This window comes from Lepisosteus oculatus, chromosome 5 (assembly GCF_040954835.1).
Source record: "Lepisosteus oculatus isolate fLepOcu1 chromosome 5, fLepOcu1.hap2, whole genome shotgun sequence".
NCBI classification, from domain to species: Eukaryota; Metazoa; Chordata; class Actinopteri; order Semionotiformes; family Lepisosteidae; genus Lepisosteus; species Lepisosteus oculatus.
In genome coordinates this window covers 4,929,685-4,937,898 of record NC_090700.1, presented here as the reverse complement: position 1 = coordinate 4,937,898, position 8,214 = coordinate 4,929,685, and positions in this window count along the sequence as shown.

The window sequence follows — 8,214 nt, the reverse complement described above, 5'->3', positions numbered from 1 at the left end:
TACAGTACATCCCTCGTGCGAATCCCAGCCTGCTGAGCGCCTGCCAGGACCTGCGGTGTTTGTGTCTGCTCCATTTTGTGCCTGGCGCACGTGTCCGCTGTGTCCGATCCCAGGGATGCTCGGCCTGAGTCTTTGCACTTGGGGAGGGACACATCAGCTGACCAGACTGACTCAGCTCCACTGCAGGCGTCGGGTCTTCATCACCTGTAACCTCATCTATGGACCCAGGTGGTGGTCCGACGGAGTTCTGCCTGTTGAAAATGTGAACCGGTGATCGGTTCTCTGTTCCCATCGGCCGCCCTGGGGTAATGTCACTGGCGGGTTTGCTTCCCTTTCACTAGAGACTGACAAACATTGGTTCCCATGGTGATAGATTTCTTTCTATGTAGCGCAATCTCTGAAGAGGGTGCTGGCTTGTCATGGCATATTTAAGAATCACTGCCTGTGAAACCAGGAAGAGGCACAGCTGATCGAGGAATTAACCTTTTTAATAAAGGGCACCCATAAAGGTCAGGAGCAAGCAAATCTGAAGTAATACAATATAACATTCAGACAAAATATATTAGGTGCATATAGTCCATTACATAGGCAAGCTATAGAGCATGGGACGAAATAAATGACATTTACATCTTTCTGCCGTCTTGGATTTTTCCAACATACGTCGTTTTTGTATGATGTAGTTGATGCTTAAAATAAGGTGAGTTTAATTTTTTTTTTAAATGTTAAATGCAAACTACGTTGCACTATCCCAGCGTTCAGACACCAATGTGATTTTAAATTGGTTTTGCTTCGAAATCATGGGAACACAAAGATGATTCTAGTAAAAGCAAGCATGCACTCCTCCAGCACAGAGGATAACACACATTAGATTATTACTGCATGTAGATCTGGCAGAATTGCTGCTATGCAGGCAGCACTCAAATATCCACGCACTTTATTTTGCAGTACATTCTGTAAATAGGGCAAAATGGGATAAAGGAGAAGATGGACTGTTCTATGTATGGATACACATGATCCTCCTGCATATTTAACCTACACGACCCCTCCTGTGACCATGTGGTATTTTTGGAAAACTTGGTAAAAAAATACCACTTGGTCACTGTAGGGGTTAAGTGCACTACAGCCACAAACACCAGGGTGTACAGGACTAGTTAACGAAGAGTTTAAGCCTTGGGGAATATCCATCAGTCATCAGTCTACACGCTGCCTCTCGTGTGTGCCCATGCTACATTCAAATCCGACTTGCTGTGCTAGAACCTATACTGGCCTTTCAACAATAAAGGGGATCTTTGTGGATAAATCGGAGTGAATGATTGAAGGATACTAGTGGACCATAAATAGTCTGAAGGATAATATACAGTATACACACCTTGGCATTCAATTTGCTCTCCTTTTCCCCCAAACGCATGAGCAAAAAGTGTGCCTTTCACTCCCGAAGGAGTTCACAGCTTTCCCCATTCAGGAGTGGCACTCTCATCTTTTACCCATATATTCTGCACAGTTATCTGGAAGCAGATTCACAAAATGACGTTATTAACTGCCAATTTCCTCTCGTCCATCCTGGTAAACACTAATTGAAAAAGCAGACTCTTGTTATAGGAAAACATGAGAATGCTGTGCTGTAAATAGCCGTTAATTACTCTTATAAGGGTCAGATCAGCTCAATAACTCTGTTTTTCCTTCACTCAGCAATGTCCCTGTTCGTTTCCATCCTCACTCACCCAACCAAGTACTGTTAGAAATATTGTTTTTTTCCACTCTGAGGAGGCGTTACTGTGGGGGAGTCAGGAACTCACATTTAGGATGAGCTGGAGGAAAAAGGAAAAAAAAATGCATCGGAAAAGTAAAAGCAATTAACAGATAAGTCTGGAGTGCACCCCCTCCCCCAAGATCTCCCCAGTGAGGATAAGTTATATCTGGTGAAACTTAAGGCTTGTGTGCCGTTCCCCTGCAGGCTGCAGGGCGTGTGTGTTGCCGTGAGCAGAGGGCTGGGGAGTCACCCCACCGGCCCCCTGCTCCTCCAGCAGCTGAGGCCTCAGCGGGGCCCTGGCGCTGGAGTCGGCGCAGAGCAGGCGAAGAGGCGAGGGCTGGCGGCCGTCCAGGGAACAGAGGTGTGGGGTTTCACTGATCTCCACGCGCTGACACTGGGAGTGGGTGCTGCTTTTTTGTTCTGTCCTCCCACATCCAGAGGATTAACTTTCGCGTTTCGGGAAAAGGGATGAAGATGTGTGGCAGCACTGTAATCGCGCAGCTACCGTGTTAAAGCAGGAGCACACATGGGCTGCAAAATTTAGGTGGAAGGAGAAAGCTACTGTTTGTTTAAATCAGTTCATATATTTCAGCCTTTTTTACGTTATTGGCAGTAGCATGTTCTGCCCTGCAAAACTGCCTTTTAAGAAGGCACTGTAAGACATTTCAAGGAAAAACCACATGCTGTTATGCTAGTATATTCAGGGATACAGCGAGGAATGGAGATTCACAGTGGACAGAGCACCACGTAAGTGTTGTATGAATTGAGTCACATAGCACACCCACACTTTCACATTCCCCTCCCGAGTGTGTTGGCTGACCAGGCTCTTCTTTCTATTTTCAGGGACCACAGAACTACTGTATGTATGTATGGCTTTCCAAAGCCTAGCAAGTGATTTTGCATTTGTCATTCAAGTCTTTCTAAGATTTGCAATCATACGTGAGACCGGGAATTGAAATGAAAAGAAATGTGGTTTGCTCCATGTTGTGAGATCTAATATGACTCTCAAACTGCTGTTAATATGGAAATTTCTGTTCACTGTTGGAAGGGCAAAATCGGCAAGGGTCTCCTCACTGATCCTGTCCAGAATGACCTTTATTGAACCAGGAACAATGCAACACAATTAACAAGTCACCCACAGCGGTGACTCAATAGCTTTTAACTATCCACTAATTATATTAATCAGGCTGAACAGCGGTCTGGTCTGATTGATAGATGTTGGAGGGCACGTAATAATGCTTCCTCCAGTGGGGGTTGGAGAGTCAGAGGACTCTGACCTGGGCGTCTGGTTATGTCGAATCTATGAGGGTAAAACAGGAGTTTAACCCGGCGATGCAGGAGGATGGTTGATGGTGAACGGGTTTTATTTAAAATCTATAGCAAAGAGAACATACCTGTACAATTGAATCCAAACAAAAGCACGCTTGGCTTTTTATTTTTTTCACAAAAAGTACTTTTGCTTGAGTCCGGGAGAGGTAGAATTGTGAAGAAGGCTTTTATCTCACTCTCTCAACGGCTTAGCACGTAAGGTTGAGATCTCCCAATTCCAAATGTATCTAATGTATCTAAACCATTGTACGTTTAATTTGCCGTACGTATTGTCAGAATTAATGAGATAGTAAGCTTTTCAGCTTCGCTTTAGCACAGAGTCGGAAAGAGACAGGTGCGAGAGAGCATTTCAATAAAGGGGTCTGAATTGTTGAGTCCCTCTTCATATACGAGATTGTTTATTTCAAGGGCTGGTTTTTTATTCTAGTCAGCATCTGACACCCTGGGTATTGTGACAGGCAGCTGAATGCAGTGTAAACCACTAGCCCAGATAGGGAGAATGACCTGAATTCTAATGGACTTTCAGCTGAGCAGGTTTGTGCCTTCGCTTGGAGGAAATGAGGGGAAAAAAAGTGGATGAAGGAAGCTTGGTAGGGCCACGTGCAGGAGTTAGGATGGACCCTGAAGTGAGTCATTTGTTGTAGCTTCCTTTTGGACGCATTCTTGTGCTTTGCTCTTCAATCTCTTCAGCGCGGCTTCCTTCTTCGAGGTGATTTCTATGGTCTCGAGATGCGATTTCTTTTGGTTTTCAATATTGACATTTTTTTATCTTCCGTTGTAGTGGGGTATTTGTTTTTGCTGTCATCGACTAATGGTGCGTTGCTCCCAAGTAAAAAGAAAAATGAGCAGACAGCAAAGGACAAGCGTGATCTTGTGTAATTCCCCGTCGGTAGGCTGCACTGGTGTTTCCTGTGTCAGAGGTGCTGGTCTATACAGAGAGCGGAAGCTGTGCAGATAAGTAGCTTCAATATTCGTTTTTCATAGAAAATATCATAGATTAAAATAATTTTTAAAAATGTTTTGACAACTGTGTTTGCTATTACTGAATAGTCAGTTATTCCTGGAACTGTAATTCAGATTAATTAGATCTCACTGCCCAGAACTCATATTGCCTGATAATGATGCATGTATGTTTGTGGACCAAATCTATACATTTCTATATTGGTATATTAGGAAAACATATTAGGCCTATAAATTATTTCCTGTTTATTTCTATACAGTAGTACTACTCTTCCTTCCTTGTTCAGCAGTTCGTTACATCCAGGTGAGGCTGCACATTGTTGGTGGTGGAGGGGAGTCCCCATTATCTGTAAAGCGCTTTGAGTGGGGTGTCCAGAAAAGCGCTATATAAGTGTAAGCAATTATCATTATTATTATTTCGTGCAAAAAACACCAACAGTTCAACTCATTCACTCTTCATTGTCATGGACCTCCAGTTCTACTTGTGCTTGAAAGTCAAACTAGTTAATTATGCAATAAACCGTCACCCAGGCTTTAGCATACCAAGGCGTGCTGTATATTGTATATTTTGACACCTATTAAAAACTTAAATGTGTTACAATACAAAGCATTGTAAATTAGACATATCAGCAAATCACACATCAGGATACAATGCAGTCCAGTGCAATAAAACACGACACAAAATACAGTACCAAAGGATATTGTTTAACAAGGCGTAGAGGTATAACAGTAATATTGACAAATCTGAATCCTTAATACCATAGTACCCTTCTGGGTATTCACGCTCCGAGTCTGAATGAACTGGATGAATATAAAGCAGGCACAGAGGTGAGCGGTGTTATTGCTGACTCAGTGTGGGATTCACAGCAAACGCAAAGCATTTTGCATCATCTTTATGGCTATGAGAGGCAGGAGAGCTTCATGACAGGTGCAGAGCAGAGACAGAGCCCATCCCTCTCTGACCATGCAGTGAGACGGGCCAGTTCTGTGTCCTTCCCTGGACACCGGGAGAAGATCTGGCCTCTACCGGAATCATCTTTTAATTTCCTCTCCTGTGGGACTGTGATCAGCGGCGCTCTGCGCAAAGCGAGATGGTTTCTTCAACTACTTTCTATCCCACCACCCATTTTCTAACTGCTTCTTCCAGTTCAGGGTCGCAGGGGAACCAGAGCCTGTCCTGGCCAGCGATGGGCACGAGGCAGGGCACGCCCTGGAAGGAACACCAGTCCGTCACAGGGCAGACACATTGACAGACACGCACACACTCACACCAGGGCCAGCTTCCCCAGAAGCCAATTAGCCTGCCAGTACAGTATGTCATTGGACAGTGGGAGGAAACGGGGGAAACCCACTGGACACCCACGTGAGCACGCTGAGAACCAACAAACTCCACACAGACAGCAGCCCAAGAATTTGGTGCCACAAGGCGGCAATGCTAAACACTGAGCCACTGTGCAACCCCAACTGCATTCAGTAAACTAGTGCAGGCCATGAACACTGAGATATGCATGACAGTGAAGGTATATACAGTACACACAATTCAGATGACACCAATGCAGAATAACAAATCCCCATAATGTGTGCTATTAACCATGAGTACCATCTGTGTTTAACAGACATCATCTATTCAATATAAGGGTCTTACTCACATAAAATCTATGTGTATAAGGAAGTACTTTCTCATCCTTTAGTAAAGCTTCTGTTCACCTTGAAAGCAAACCGACACAACAGGCAATACAAAGAGAATCATCATTTTATCAAACCGATTATTTTCAGTCTCAGATATATCAGTCTCAGAGAACTGAAAGAGGCTAAAAATTGTATAAAATAACAGCTTTGGTCAAACTTTATAAGAAGAATTTATAAAAGGAATAAAAACAGTGACAATGCACCTTGTTAACTATTCTTTCTTCTCAGGTGAAAAATAAATTTGAGAAAAATAAAACGACTAAAAAAATCAAACCAGTGCAAGTTTCACCTGGATGACTTGGATCACAAATGTAAACAGTGGTCATCTCACTGTCATGGTTACTAGAGTAGGTGTTACGAGAACTGACATTATTATTAATAATAATTATTATTAGAACCAAAAATGGATTCTGGAGAATAGTTTCAGGGCCTTACAATGGAGATAATAAAATGCAGAGACAGACACTGGAGAGGCAATATGATCCTGAAGCTGTTTATCAGCAACACTGATAAACAATGAAAAACATTGTAATTTCCTACCACACTTAGGCAATTTCATTTACAATTACGCTGAGAGACAAGACTGGGTTTTCACAAAGCACAAAACACAAAACACTTGCCCTGTATATTTCAGTATATTGAAATGTCAAAACAACTATTCAAGATTAACTTTGCAGAATATTTAAAATTTCTATGTAATATGTACTAAGGATCCTATAGCTTTCCTCAACCTAACTGTGGGTAGGTTGGTAGTGTCTCTGAATTATAATTTCAAATGACCTTGTTGGCCCACAGTTGTTTCGGGTAATAAAAACGAAGACAGTTTCGGACTTTATTCTTTGTTAACTGTGCACACCTTCCAGTGGTTTTGGTAAATTACTGATGTAAGAGAAAAAAAAAACAGAAGAACAGATTCAGCCCATCTTTATAGAAATTACACATTTAAACAGATATTCTGCACAAGTAAAAAAATTTTTAGCACCAACCGGAACTTCAACATTTTATTGTAAGAAGGCCATGGAATTCTGCGCCTGGTAAAGGAACGTGTTAGGTTCAAGGTATTAACATCTCTCTCAAAGCAAAAGATTTGGTCAAATGGGGGAAGAATGTTGATCTTCGCAGGAGGAAAAAAAAAACAGTCTATTCCTCGCTAATGTTTGTTTTTGTGTCCCTTGACATCATCAGCTATTCCGAGTTTTCGTGCTGAAAAGCCAACCTGCTAATCGGCCAAGACAGCAGAGACTGAGCTGCGCTGCGGAAGACCTGCCAGAGAGGCGCAGGAGGGGTAGCGCAGATTAGGGCAACAACAGCTTCAGACATGGCACGTCTCAAGCTAGCGAAAGTGAAGAGGTTTATGACAGGTAGCGCTGAGCGAGATGAGATTACTCCAGCACGAAGCAGGGAAAAGGAGACATTTGAATATAATTTCAGATCCCTCGGTCTCGGAGTGACAGAAGATGGGTTTCTCCCTCATAAGTACAGCGAAGGAATGCAACTGCCTTTCTTAGGGCTGGCTCCGCTAGCTCTAAAAAAAAAAGGCATGATTACAAGTTTTTTTAAAAAAACAAATCTGTTAAAACGGGTTTAAATGTACTGACAGGCGATGGATCGATTGAATCAAATCTCGTTATTCAGTTCCCCTCGGAGCACCTTTGGAACCGCGAAACGGGAATGAACGGAGTCTCATGCAAGTGACCTCAGCCACAAACTTGCAGTCACTTCGCTGGTTTGACGAGCGGGACTGGGCTGGACTTCAATAAGGTGTGGCGCACGTGTATCGATGGTGCAAGAAGAACCCCAGCACTATTCGGTCAAAAATATACAGTAAATATATCCCACCTGATTGTAGGGCCCATAGCCGCAGGAAGGAATTTCCTGCAAGGAGTTTTCAACCATGAAGTATACAACCCTTCTGTCATTGATGGTTAGGAAATCACAGATAATGCAGCATACATAATTAAGCACAATTACTCTAATTAAGCATGATAGCAGGCAGCAAAGGAAATGGTATTTGTTATTCACGAAACACTGTAGAACTAATTAATCTCATTTTCCTGTTGAGATGAACGCTTCTCCGTAAATCGTCAGGTTTTTACCGATTTAAATGAAATAACAGATTATACAAAGTAGGAGCTTTTATGGGGGGGGAAAAATAGCCTTGAAAGGCTTGTGTCTTATTTTCAGCTATTGAGGTTTCCAATCTCTTATTGTTTTGTTAATAATTTCCAGGGAATGGCTGTAATAAACCGTTCTTTCAAAATCCTGTTGAATTTTCGCTGTTTTTTTTTTAATGGCTTCGCAAACCTCAATATTTAGTTACAGTAGCATCTCATTACGTGCCTCGACAATTTCTTTAGCATCGCTGTTTCAAGCTTGTGTGATCAAGATGCATTTGTCTGGGAGGCTGTGTTCCACGTGCCTAACTTTCTCACCTAGGGGGGATGAGTCACAGAGTCTCCCTCGTTATCTTGCGATCTCTTTATCTC